The 13,604-nt window shown below is 45.7% G+C and overlaps 1 protein-coding gene across 1 annotated transcript in view; it reads left to right on the top strand.

The window, feature by feature from the left end:
* Positions 1 to 13,604, top strand: part of TRIO (trio Rho guanine nucleotide exchange factor) — a 245,526-nt gene that overhangs the window by 86,435 nt on the left and 145,487 nt on the right. The window lies entirely within an intron of this gene.

Here is a 13,604-nt window from a genome sequence, read left to right as displayed (position 1 = left end):
CACGTTGGTATTAATTATACCTTGCATATATGTTACTCTCGTGAAAATCATAGTCCAATATAAAATAAAAATAAAAAAAAGAAAATCATAGAAAGTTACAATTGAAGAAACTATTACGTAGCTTTTGAGATAGAAGGATTTATAATAAAATCTAAAGTTTTTGGTAGGACTACAAATTAAGATGTCAACTTACTACATCGTATTTCTGAGGTGAAAAAAATTCTCCACTTGACAGCTCTTTATAAGTTGGAAATGAGGGGCCCTTTTAGGTAATTTGAGATTGAGTACATGAAGGCGGTAGTAACAGGCTAGGAAGAACGATCTGGGAGGGGTAAGACTCTGAGAGACACTTGGAAGGGGCCAGGCCTGGCTTGCCTTGTTTAAAGGCGTCCAAGATCAGGAACCAATGAAATTGTTTAAAGGAAAAGACCTTCACTACCGGGTCCGGGATCTTGGGCAGTCAGTCCTCCGCCAGCCCGTTTGTTTGACTTGAATGTTCAGGACAGCCATTCTCACTTCCAGCTCAAACTTCGTGAGCCCAGGAAGACAGTGTAGGGGGCATATTTGGCAAATGGCCGGGACCCTGAGCAGCCCTTTCTGCAAAGCGGCTGGTGCTTTGTGGACCCTGGACAGTTGTCAGAATAGAAAACTGACAGGAGTGGCTTCTTTTCCTGGTTTAATAATGCCACCACTGAAAAAGACTTCACAGTGTTCACAAAGAGACTGTTTTTCCCTAGGAGACACGTTAAGTGGACCTCGGTCCATGGCAGTTTCTGATCACGGGTGCACGTGTCACCAGTTCCCCACTCAGCTCGAATCAAGCCGCAACCACTAACTAGTCTCCCTGGCTCTGCAGCCCTGCCACCAAGGCATATGAATTTGATTGGGTCATACCCTTGCTTTTGAACCATCAGAGATTCTGTGTGTATCTGGAGCACCAGCCTGAATCACCTCATCCTCGTGATATGGTCCCTGCAGTTATGTACTGCTTCCCTTCACTTCCCCAGGCAGATTCAGCTGTTCCCCCTGCACTCTAGAACTTTCTTTACACGCACCTGTTACAGCACCTGTTTTGATATAGCTGTGTGTTACCCTCTCTTTCCCATCAGTACTCGTATGCCACCTCCCCTTTCTCTTATGCATTTTTACACCCTAGCCGAGAGGGAGGGAAGATGACGCCTGTGAAAAAGCAGGTTGTGCCTTTGTTCATTAAGCTGTGACAGACAGAAAGCAGACGAGGGGCTCTGGGCAGCCCGGACCTTCCCGAGGGAGGTGCGGTGGGTGGGTATGGGGGCTGGCGTTCCTTATTCGGGCCGCAGGGAGCGCCGCGGGCCTGGACGGGCCCAAGAGGAAGGACAGGCCGCTGGGCGGCGTTCACAGACTGAGCAGAGGGGAAGGGCAGCAGTGGCGGCAGGCCTGGAGTCTGGAGATCGAGAGCCAGTGCTTGTATCCTGATGTTTGTCTGTGTCACAGGCCTTAGGAATATTCTTTAGCAGGATTCATGAAGATTTAACGTGCAGTTAGGACAAAGAGAGGCTCTTTCCATGAAGCATTATTTATGACCTTCCAACCTTGTTATGCTTCTTCAAAAGCAGGCGTTAAAGGAAACTAGAAGGAAAGCCGTTTAACGAAAGCTGCTCTCCGGAGACTACGTTTGGGTTCACCGGTTTTTGTAACAGCAATAGCATTTTTAAGGAAAAATCTTACAGTAGAAGCATTCCAGTTAGTAAACTATGGAGTCTGTTTTGTCACTAGGCTTGGAAATTTATGGAAAAGTGAAAATACATTTTGTTTTCTCGACTTAACGCTGTAGGAACTTCTAGTATGTATGAAGTTTGTAGACCGAGGAGAACTTAAAGCTGCTTTAAAGGTTAAGTGGTTCACCTTCACAACTGGAGAATTGTCAGTCCATCATTCTTTCCTTTTTATATGAAAGACCAGCACAGTAGCAGAGAAACTGGTGTTTTACTGTGATTTGGTTCCTCTTTAATCTCGTGTGACCCCGAAGTGACCCGGGTCAGGGAAGGATTCGGTGACAGTTGGAGGCGGGGTACCAACATGCCCAGGTGACTGGGAGGGCAGGACTTGAGGGGAGCTGGCCACACACAGGCGTGGAATGTTGCCTGATTCTTCCCCTCCATGTGCTTGGACTCCATTTTTAGCCTCAGCCATTTTCTCGGTAGATTTATTTTTTTCCTGACCAGCCCCAGAATCTTCCTTTCTCTGGGCTGCACAAATGCCCTCAGACCCACCAGGATACTTGGTAGGTTTTACGCAGGAAGGGATGGTTTCTTCAGTTGCTGTGAACAAGTTTTGAAACTTGTTATTGAAAGAAAACTTCATTTAGAACCAATTTCATTATGTGTTTTGAAACCAACTTAACTCCTTTTCTTAAAAAGTATTTTATTATTATTATTTCTTTATTTTTTGGCTGGACTGTGCAGGCTGCGGGATCTTCGCTCCCCAGCCAGGGATCGAACCCGAGCCCCTTGGAGTGGAAGTGTGGAGTCCTAACCACTGGACCGCCAGGGAGTTCCTAAACAAAATTAAATGTGAGAGTAGAGCCAAGAGGAGGAAATCATGCTAATTAAATGTGTGTTTGCATCAAGTCACTAAGTATTTTAGCATATCAGATGAATGAAAAAGTGCTAGAAGATTTAAGTTAGCAGAATTAATTTTCTCAAGCAGATCATACAATTTCAAATTACTTGGAGGGAGATAGGAAAAGCAAGTGGCCTTTTTCATTCAGGCAAATACGTCAAGCTTTTTAGAAGTTAACTGTCGAAGGCTCTCCTGACGCGGAGGTTAACCTTCCTTGCTCCCAGATGTTCGGCAGTGGTTTTTTTTTTGTTTTTGTTTTTTTAATATCTTTATATTTCTAGGATCACACCTACTTTTTCCTGGAGAATTTTTTTTTTTTTTTTTTTTTTGCGGTACGCGGGCCTCTCACTGTTGTGTCCTCTCCCGTTGAGGGGCTCCGGACGCGCAGGCTCAGCGGCCATGGCTCATGGGCCCAGCCGCTCCGCGGCATGTGGGATCTTCCCAGACCGGGGCACGAACCCGTGTCCCCTGAATCAGCAGGCGGACTCTCAACCACTGCACCACCAGGGGAGCCCCTGGCAGTGGTTTTAAGGCTCACTTTTTCTGGAGAGTAGCCCTCTAGCCCTCTCTTTTTTTGCAGTAAATTTCTGGCTCTCTGAGGAGCAAGTAATACAAAGGTGATCTCATTAACAACCAACTTTGAAAAGGTGCCAGGTCAAGGTGATATCTGCTCAGTGTTGACTCAGAAATTGTTTTTAAGAATCACACCTGGGAGAAGGTTGGTGGTTTTAGTCTCGTTGCAGACCAAGCACTGAGGTTCAGCATGGAGACCTTGGGCTCTACTCTCTTACCCCAGAGGACAGAACGCAGATGCTTGTTCCCGGTAGGAGAGGAAAGAGGAACCCCCAGCTGAGTCTTGAACAACATGGGTTTGAACTGCACAGGTCCACATACACGTGGATGTTTTTCAGTAGTAAATTCTACAGCGCTACACGACCTGCGGGTATAGAATCGCAGGTGTGGAGGAACCTCGCACATGGAGGGCTGGCTGTAAATCCTACATGGATTTTTGAGTGTGTGGAGGGTCGACGCCCCTAACCCCCGCTTTGTTCGAGGGTCGTCTGAATTTTCACGTGGGTGGCAAATATTTTATACCTTGAGGTTGAATACAGAAGGTGGTTGATAGAGGTGTCAGCCCAGTTTCACCCTTACACCCAGATTTGGAAGCATCCTGGGACCCTTTCCTCTTTTCTTCTTTTTCTCTGAAAGAATCCATGAGATGTTTGGTCTCCTCTCAGAAGACCCGAAGACCGATAATCCGTCCTCTTTTTTTGTTTGTTTTAATGTCTTTGACGTAGTATTGTAGTGTTTAGAAGGAATGTTGACTTTATTTTCGGAGAGTTTTCGTCCTCCTGTATTTTGTCCTCCTGTAGTTTTCGTCCTCCTGCAGTTTTCGTCCTCCTGTAGTTTTTGTCCTCCTGTATCCCTCTCTTCCCTTCGGTGTTTCTAGCATTTTATTCACCTCCATTCTGATGATAATTCTCCCATTATTAGGCCTTTGTTACCTGTCCTCCTTTCCCTTTGAATGCTCTTTGCACTGTTGGTTAATTTGTTCATTTACTCTTTCACTTACTCCTTTCAAAGTGTCTCCCAAAGCCACCTGTAACATACGGGGAGCGGGTATAAAAATGAATGACCACTGGAAGAACATACTTCTGCTTCTGTGTGCATCACGTATTTTAGACATCTGTTGGTTTCTCTTGATAGAGGTTAAGCTCCTTGAAGGCTGGAACCCTGTCTCACTTGTCTTTGTAGCCTGCCTCCCAGACTTAGCAAATATTCAGTCAGCTTGTGGAACAAATGATGTCTATTTCTAGCCCATCATTCTGAGACTTAATGACAGAGGGACATGGTTCCATTTTCAGATATAGCAAAGGCATAATTATTTTCATCCATTCGTTCTCTTCAACTTCATTTTCAAAATTAGGTCCCGAGTTAATTGACAATTACCTTTGAAATGTGTGGGTTATTTGAGGCAACCAGGTGGTGACATTGAGTTCTCAGCCAGAGTTTATTTCTGGAATGGATTCAGTGGACTTGAGCTGGTTTTTCTTCACTTGATTCCCAGAAACCATGGTTTCCCAGGAAAGATCATTCCCATTTGAATGGGGCTGTGATTCTTGCTGGGTTAAGTAAAGAAGCCTTTTGGTTCTGCTTCTGCAAACTTACACACTGAACTGAGACAAATTTTTGTTTGGGGTAATGCCTGGGAAAAGAGGAACCTTTCATTTTATTCAGAAGTCAAAAATAAAGGCGTCCCAACCACCTGGAGATTTTTTGGTCACAGCATACCAGCCTGGCTTCATTTTTTTTTTTTTTTTTTACATCTTTATTGGAGTATAATTGCTTTACAATGGTGTGTTAGTTTCTGCTTTATAACAAAGTGAATCAGTTATACACGTACATATGTTCCCATATCTCTTCCCTCTTGCATCTCCCTCCTTCCCCCCCTCCCTATCCCACCCCTCCAGGCGGTCACAAAGCACCGAGCTGATCTCCCTGTGCTGTGCGGCTGCTTCCCACTAGCTATCTGTTTTACGTTTGGTAGTGTATATATGTCCATGCCACTCTCTCGCTTTGTCACAGCTTACCCTTCCCCCTCCCCATATCCTCAAGTCCATTCTCTAGTAGGTCTGTGTCTTTATTCCTGTCTTACCCCTAGGTTCTTCATGACACTTTTTTTCCTTAAATTCCATATATATGTGTTAGTATACGGTATTTGTCTTTCTCTTTCTGACTGACTTCACTCTGTATGACAGACTCTAGGTCTAACCACCTCATTACAAATAGCTCAAGGCAGGCAGACCTCTCTCTTTACACTCGGCCAGCGCCCAGCTCTCCCCGGGGAGCAGGGAGAGCGCCATCCGGATCTTGCCCTGTAGTGGGTGCAGGGTTACGAGGAAGCGGGAGCTCACCGCTCCTCTCCTCGGGTGCGGGTGCGGAGCTTCCCAGCTGCGTCTCCTGCCATCCTCACTGAGTTTGAAAACATACCCAGTGCCTTTTCAACCAGCCACCACTCAAAGGGCCCGGATTCCTTTTCTCTTCTTCCCCTGTGGAGCCGGAGAACCAACCAGTCAGGCATCTGCCGGGTAAACTAATTCAGGAAACTTGACTACAGGTAACTGATGCTGCCCGTGTAGACCAGCTGCCCTCTGATGGATCTCGTGGTCATTGGCAGTCGTGATGCAGCCCCGTTCAGGACACCTAGCTTTCCAGAGAAGCCCTGTTTCTGTTCTGCACGACTCTAGGAAGGGGAGGGGTCACAGTCCTCCTCGGGGTGATCCCAGCCTCCCGGCATTGGATTCTTCCAGATCCCTTCTGTCTCCTGTGCAAAGATCTCTAAAATTTGGTTTCCAACTTTCAAGCCTTTTATTTTGACCTTCTCAGCTGGATTTTACTGATGACTCATCTCTCTATATTCTCTAAAATGATTTGTTTTTTTGTGCATTCCTATGTATGGGTGATACCTTTAAACATATTTCCCAGCTTTTTTTAAAAAAACTTTTTATTTTGAAATATTTATAATCCCTGAAAGTTGGGGGAAAAAGAAACAGACAAGGAGGTCCCTGCACCCTTCTCCCAGCCTCCCCCCAGGGGTCACATCTCACATAACCACGTGCACTGTCAAAGCAGGAAAGTGGCTTTGCCACACTCCTCAGAGCTTATTCCTAGATTCTGCTTTCCCCAGGTGTGCAGTGCATGCACTCACGTGTGTGTGTGTGTATGTGTTCACGTGTGCACGCATGCTTAGCTTCGTGAGATTTTATCGTGTGTAGATTCGTGTAACCACCACCACTTTGAATGTACAGAGTCATGCAGAACCATCCCATCACCAGCGGGCTCCCTTCTGCCGCCTCCTTACACCCATGCCTGACCCCTACCTCCTAACCTCCAACCCTTGGCAACCACTAGTCTGTTGTTCTCCATCTCTATAATTGTACTTCAGAAATGTTCCAAAATGGAATCATACAATATGTACCTTTTTGAGATTGGCTTTTTCTACTCAGCCAAATTCCCGAGACCCATGCCTGTTGTTGCGTGTGTCAGTACTTTATTGCTGAGTAGTATTTCATGGTTTGGATGCGTCACAGTTTCTTAACTATTTACCCTTTAAAAGACAGTTGGGATATTGTCAGGTTTTGGCTTTTCCAAACAGAGACGCTGTGGACCTTCGTGTACAGGTTTTTGCGTGAACTTAAGTTTTCATGTCTCTGGGATAAATGCCCAAGAGTACAACTGCCGGGTCCTTTGGTAAACACATTGTTTTAAAAGAAACTGCCAGACTTTTCCAGAATGCCTGTACCATTTTACACTCCCAGTAGCAATGTATGAGTGACCTCTAGCTCTTTGACATCTCGGAAGTCCAGTGGGAAAGGTTAAGATCAAATGCATAATATTTTAGGAAGTAAAGTGTACCTTCTGTGATCAAATCTCGATAATTTTTATGTTAATATTCAATTCCTTAGATGAACTCTCTAAATACACTCTTAAATGTTTGATTTCTTTAGCTTGTTTTTCTGATGTAGACAGAAACGAGCAATTAAACGGCCACAAGCCAGAGAAAGCAAGAGGAAACTCAGGACCTAGAACCGTCCACTGCATCATCGCCCCTTGCAAGACTGAGCATTGGATTTGACTTTGGTTTCAAAGTCAACATTCAGTTGCTACCTACTGCTTTGGCAATTATGCCTTCACATAGATTGTGGTATCTGGTATTAAAAAAAAAAAAAAAATAGGGGGCTTCCCTGGTGGCGCAGTGGTTGAGAGTCCGCCTGCCGATGCGGGGGACGCGGGTTCGTGCCCCGGTCCAGGAGGATCCCACAGGCCACGGAGCGGCTGGGCCCATGAGCCATGGCCGCTGAGCTTGCGCGTCCGGAGCCTGTGCTCCGCAGTGGGAGAGGCCGCAGCGGTGAGAGAGGCCCGCGTACTGCAAAAAAAATAGGTGGTCTTCCTGTAGGTGGGAATATCCAAAAAATAGATCTAATCATTTATGCTTTCTTTCTGTAAAAATATAATCTTTATTAAAATAATTAAAGTATTCTATAGTGTAGCACATCCCCTTACTTAACTGGCTGAGTGATCTGGGACAGGCTGCTCTGTGGTGCCTCAGCTCTCTCTCTGCAGAATTGGGAATAACAGCATCTCTGAGGGCTGTGGACCAACTGGATGCAATTACACACACACTCACCATCCTAGCTGCCAATAAATGTCCTTGTTTTTCCTCCTCACCTGCCTTGTTACTCGACAAATGATTTAACTGTAAGACACAGAGGTATAAATACCTGGGTATGAATACTTGGGTATAATCCTGATACGTTCCTCACTCATCTTTGAGCAACAGGAACTGCTTAATCTGCTTCTGTTGCCCTTTCTCAGGGTGAGCACCTCACTCTGACCCTTCAGATCAGCAGTCAGAGCCTTGCTGGGTGCACAGGTCCAGCGCTGCATCCACTCAGGGCAGAGGAGGGTGTTACAGAGAATCTTTGCTCATGGTTCTGTCACATTGGCATACATTGCTTTGTTCACATCAGTAACTACTTTTGTTCCCAGCCAAAGCTGCAAAATAAATGAATTTTTTCACCAAGTAAATATGTGTAAAACATTAGGGCTGGCCAGTGGGGAAGAGGGATGTTATTATCTAAAAGGAAAATCCTTTTGTCAGTTCAGTTTAATTCATGTAAAGCTTTTTTTTTTTTTTTTTCCTAGAGAATGGTTTAAAACTGGGTTAAATTCATGAAGTTTCTGTTTCTTCTTATCGACCCAGTATTTTGAGGCAGAGAAAATTTTTAGATCAAGAGAGAAATTAGAAGTTAGTGTGTAAAACTGTAGGGAACTCTAATATACCTGACAGAGAATAGTCACTTAGTAGATGATTATTAAATGAATTAATCAATAATATACTATCTTATCTTTATTTGTAACTCACTATTACAGTGGGGACTAAACATATATCCCTGTGCACTAACTCCAGATTTTAACATTTCTTATTGAAGGGAGAGTCTAAATGTCTGCTTCTAAACGGAGAGTTGGAAACATCTGCTTTAAGTAGTTGTTTGTAGATTGGCCTCAGTTAATGTAACGAGGAGGTGAGGCATTTGTACAGAAGTTCAGGGAACACAACATTAGGTCTTAAAATGCCCAGCTGAAAATGGATGTATGTGTAATCTTGTTTACTTGTTAGACTTTTTTTTAGAGGGCATTTTAAGATTTTGATACTCAGCTTCATAAACTAAATGTGATAGGGCTTCGGTTAATTGAGAGAAGTGAACTATCCATGTGTATTTCTGTCATGTACTGTTTGTTACTGTTTATTGTTCTTATTGAATAAGCGGTAGAAAGATTGATCACCAGCAGTGTTTTGTCAGAAAGCTTAAAGTTCTAGGTAAGCTGTGCCTATAGAGACTGAAAAGGCTTTTTTGGTTTTGTTGTTGTTTGTTTTCTCTTCCTTTTTATAAAGCACAAACTGTAGAACCACAAGATCAAGGAAGGGTCAGGCTTTCTGCTTGGGGCCCAGGATGTTGATGGATACAAGTTGATGACCAAAATGGGTGAAGATTTTTTATAAGAACGAACTTATTTCTCCTAAATGATTTCAAGTCCGTATTCCAAGACACATTAGATCCCTGGGTAGTGAAAGAACTTGATAGTTAGTTCACCAGATTTGGTGTATTGCTGTCTAAGGAGCTGTGGGAAAAGGAAGGGATGCCAGAAGGCCTTCTTAAGAAGGTAGATTTCACAGATTACTCAGCTTGGGGTCACTCCTAAGCAGAGTTCTAGAAAAGACAGTTTATAAACTGCCTTTTAAAAGGGAAGAAGTGAATGAACAAGTTATGCCGTGTGAACTTTATTTCATTCTTTACTAGGTTTCTGATTTGATGAAGAGTATGCAGTGGAATTAGTGAGCATTTAGCCAAGCATTTGACATTTAATTTGTACACAGACAGGAAAATATGGGCTGAATCACTGTGAAAAAGAATCAGTTGAGAGTGTCAGTCAACACAAGGCCAAGACTGTCCTTATCCTCCCATACTGATCTCTGAGTAGGCCATGCCAGGAAGAAAGTGTTTGTGATGGGAAGACATTGCTCATACCCTGCCTGTGAATGAGGAAGTCATTTCCAGCCCAGACCCACAATTGGATCAGCTTTCTGATGAAGTGGGTGATGGGAGGTGGTAGACCAGTCATCCCAGGTGGACCTGAGGCCCCACAGACGGATGGTTTTAATCCCTGGTGTCACCTGCTGCAGGGGAGCAGCCTGTGCGGTTGCCATGTCTTTGAACTGCCTCCACCCACCTGTTCAGAACTTTTGTGTCTGTCTGGGACATCTGGAGAGATTGTACATCCAAGTCCAGGCACCCTGAAAACTTGCCTTTGTTGTGTTGAGAGCATTTTGTCTTGAAAGTGGTCAAATTGCCATAAAGCCAGGACAGACTCGGTGCTGAAGCGGAGATAATCATGGCTGCGTTAAAAACCTTGCAGCCGAGGCTGGCAGTGGGAGTGTTGGTTAGTGGATGACCTCAGCGGGGCTGGAGGTTGTTTGCACTGCAGACCTCTGTCTCTAAGCACGAGGCCTGTGAGTGCGTGGATTGGCACGGAGGGCAAGTTGATCAAAGTCTAGACCAGGGGCTGCCAGATATATCAGATAATAAAATAGAATCAGAAAAGATCCCGGCAAGAATAAGTCCAAATCTGTGACAGAAATTTCATTCATGGGTTTTAATTCATGAGTCTGTTTTGAATCAGAAGTAGGCGGGTTACAGAGGTAACATAAGCCACGTAGGTGGCAGCAGCATGTGTTAAACAAAGAACATTCCTACCTGTGTTGATGGACAGTGTCCGCAATAATTCCTCCCCCAGGGTCACGTATCTCGCTGCGGCTTGGGTCACGTCTGGTGCTGCCTTCGGTGCTTCAGCCCCCAAATTGGGGGGCGGGGAGTTCAGAGGAGAGACAGCTGGTGCTGCCAGAGCTGGCCGAGTGCAGGGAATAACGTGTTAGTCTCCGGAGAGGGAGGCCGGTCTGCAGGAACAGGCACTATCTCCGGAGATTTGAGGCGCACAAGAGGAAGTAAACTTGGACCAGCTGCATACTGTTTCGGGGAGACCGGGTTGCGCTCAGGACGACCCTGGGTGGCGAGGCACTTTCCCCCAACTTGATGCCTCAGGGAGCGACAGCTGCTGGAGGGAGTGTCTTACCCGCTGGGGATGGGGTGGAATAAAAAGAAGATTTAAGATTCTAAATCTCAAAATCTGTTTTTAGCGAATTAGACTTCCTGTAAATATCTGGGAGGTTGAGGTTCTGGCACTGCCCTGATCTCCGTGTCGGCCGTGGGCCCAGCCGCGTCACCTGTGCCTCACCTTGTCCTCCCTTCCACAATGGTGTCCCTCCTTAATGTGTGGGCTGCCCTTGCCATGCTCCTGGGGTTTCCTCCTTTTCTGTCCCCCCTTACACATATTTGCCTTGGTATTACTTCATGATACTGACTTTATTTGCTCTCTGCCCCTCCCTCCATACATCCTTCATACATTTCATTTCATCATACTAAGGGATCTTTTATCACCCATCCAAGAATAATCAGCACTCCTGAAACCCTTACTCCTCAGTCAGGTGACAGGCATGTGCCCAAGAATCACAGTTGGTCATCTCAGGCTAAAGAACATGCTGTTCGTGGCTGGAGTGGTTCCCCTTTGATCCCTGCTTCCTCTGCCTGAAACGGAATCACGTTCTGTGCTCATAGTAGGTGCCCTCTGAAATTCCCCCTGCAAGTTGCCCTGCAAGTTGCCACCTGCTTCTGTTCCCGGCTTTTTTTTTTTTTTTTTTTTTTCCAATTTATTTTTTATTTTGGGCCGTGTCAGGTCTTAGTTGCGGCAGGCAGGATCTTCGTTGAGGCATGCGGGACCTTTCGCTGCGGCACTCGGGCTTCTCTCTAGTTGTGGCGTGCGGGTTTTCTCTCTCTAGTGTGGCATGCAGGCTCCTGGGCGCATGGGCTCTGTAGTTGTGGCGTGCAGGCTTCAGAGCACTTGGGCTCTTTAGTTTGCAGCACACGGGCTTAGTTGCCCCACGGCATGTGGGATCTTAGGTCCCTGACCAGGGATCCGGCCCACATGCCCTGCATTGTAAGGCGGATTCTTTACCACTGGACCACCAGGGAAGTCCCTGCTCCTGGCTTTTACACTTCCCACGCTGGCCCTGTGGCTCACCTATCCCCACTGGTACCTGAATGATTGTCAAAAACAAGAGTAGGGAAATGGATACCAATGGTGGTAGCTTCTATTTACAAAGTGCTTGTGGTAATTGAGCACTGCCACACATTTGTGGTCATCTCACTCGATTCTCAAACTCATGGTAAAATGATCCCATTTCATAGATGAGAAAACTGAAGGCAGAGAACTCCAAGGACTTTTCCCAAGGTCACATGGGGGATAAGGACCCCCCAGCTGGTGTGTTGTGCTCCTACCTCCAGATGGACCAGGCTGGTAGCCTGCGTTCAGACTGTGCATCTTGGGAGTGGTTGCAGCTAGAGCAGCCCCCAAATCTCGGGGCTCCCATCTGACTACCCACTGAACCAGCTGGAGACTCAGTGCTTTCCTGGGATCTCCCACCCCAGTGAGTTCCTCTCAGAGCCCTCTCTAGCAAGGAAAGGGCTTTTTCAGGGGCTTTCTCCCAGCAGAGCTTTGACTCCTTCTTTAGGCTCCACCCAGGACGGGCGATGTGGGGGAAGGGACTGGGATAGGGGACGCACAGGGGTCAGACCCAGCAGATGCTCCATCCAGGACCAGGCTCTCCTACAACTTATCACAGGAGTTTTCTTCCAAGAACTTCATGGGTCTTTCTAAACCAGCCTTCTCTCTGGATCCTGGACTGTGACCCAAGTCTGTATGCACCTGCACCCCGTTCTGGGCTGGGTTCAAGTTCTCCTGCATGGAACGCTCCTAGCCACATCTCGGGTGGCCTCTAGGGGACATTGTTGCCTAACTCTGGCTGCCTGGCCGTCACCTGGCTGTGGGCACGGTTCTCTTAGAAGTGGATTCCATGCTGCTGAGAACTTGGATGAGATACAACTCCTCTCTCATTGTCGGGCAAAGATTTATCTTTTCATTGTAAATTAACAGCATGCCCAGAAGTACAATTTTTTTCACACTCAGGAAGTCTATGGTAAAAATTTCACAGGCATCCTAGAGACTATTTCTCATTCCTTTATTCAGACGTTATTTTGGGCGTCACATGTACCACTTCGAAAGCTTAAAAATAGCCTTTGTCTGACTCATATTGTATTGTGATATGCATCAGTTCATCATCGGTTGGCACTGGAAATGACCTTTCTCTGAGACTTTTTCCTCCAAAATGAATGAGAATATTTCCTGTAGGACCCGATAGAGGAATTCTAAAGGGGCAGAGGAACTTTGGGCGTTTTAATCATGGATTTAAACGTAGTCTCGCTCCTTCTACCTCAGTTTTTTTTCCCTTTTCAACTGTGTGAACCCCTCCAGAGCTGGGCCCTTCCCTGGCTCCGCAGCCGGCTGGGCGGTGTGCACCCCCCACCATGGATGCGTGTCAAGATGTCCAGGCTCTTGAAGGAATTAGCTAGTTCTTTCAGAACTTACCAGGAAGAAAGGAAAGGGTTTGACCCACACATACTCGTGGCACTTTCCCCAGAGCCAATGGGAAGAGAGTTCTGTAGGATCTGGACTAATTCCAGCACCTTTTCCCTCGTAATGCACTGTTGTTAGGTGTAAAAAGATTTAAATGCGGCACGGTATTAAGGTTACCAGACTAAGTGACATATTTTGAACAATTGGTTGGAACTTGGACGTGTTTTGAAAAATACCCAGAGAAAGAACACTTCTAAAAACTTTATAATTCTTATTATCAAAATTTCTCTTACAAGAACAAAACTATAATAGTGGCTAACATATGTTATTTTGAAGAAATATGTATCGTCTTGTTGAATCTTCTCAGTAACTCCCTGGAGTAGGCATTATTACCATGTCCATTTTACAGATGA

Source organism: Lipotes vexillifer, unplaced genomic scaffold (assembly GCF_000442215.2).
Source record: "Lipotes vexillifer unplaced genomic scaffold, Lipotes_vexillifer_v1.1 scaffold590, whole genome shotgun sequence".
In the NCBI taxonomy this organism is placed as follows: domain Eukaryota; kingdom Metazoa; phylum Chordata; class Mammalia; order Artiodactyla; family Lipotidae; genus Lipotes; species Lipotes vexillifer.
This window is presented reverse-complemented; position numbering and strand designations above follow the sequence as displayed.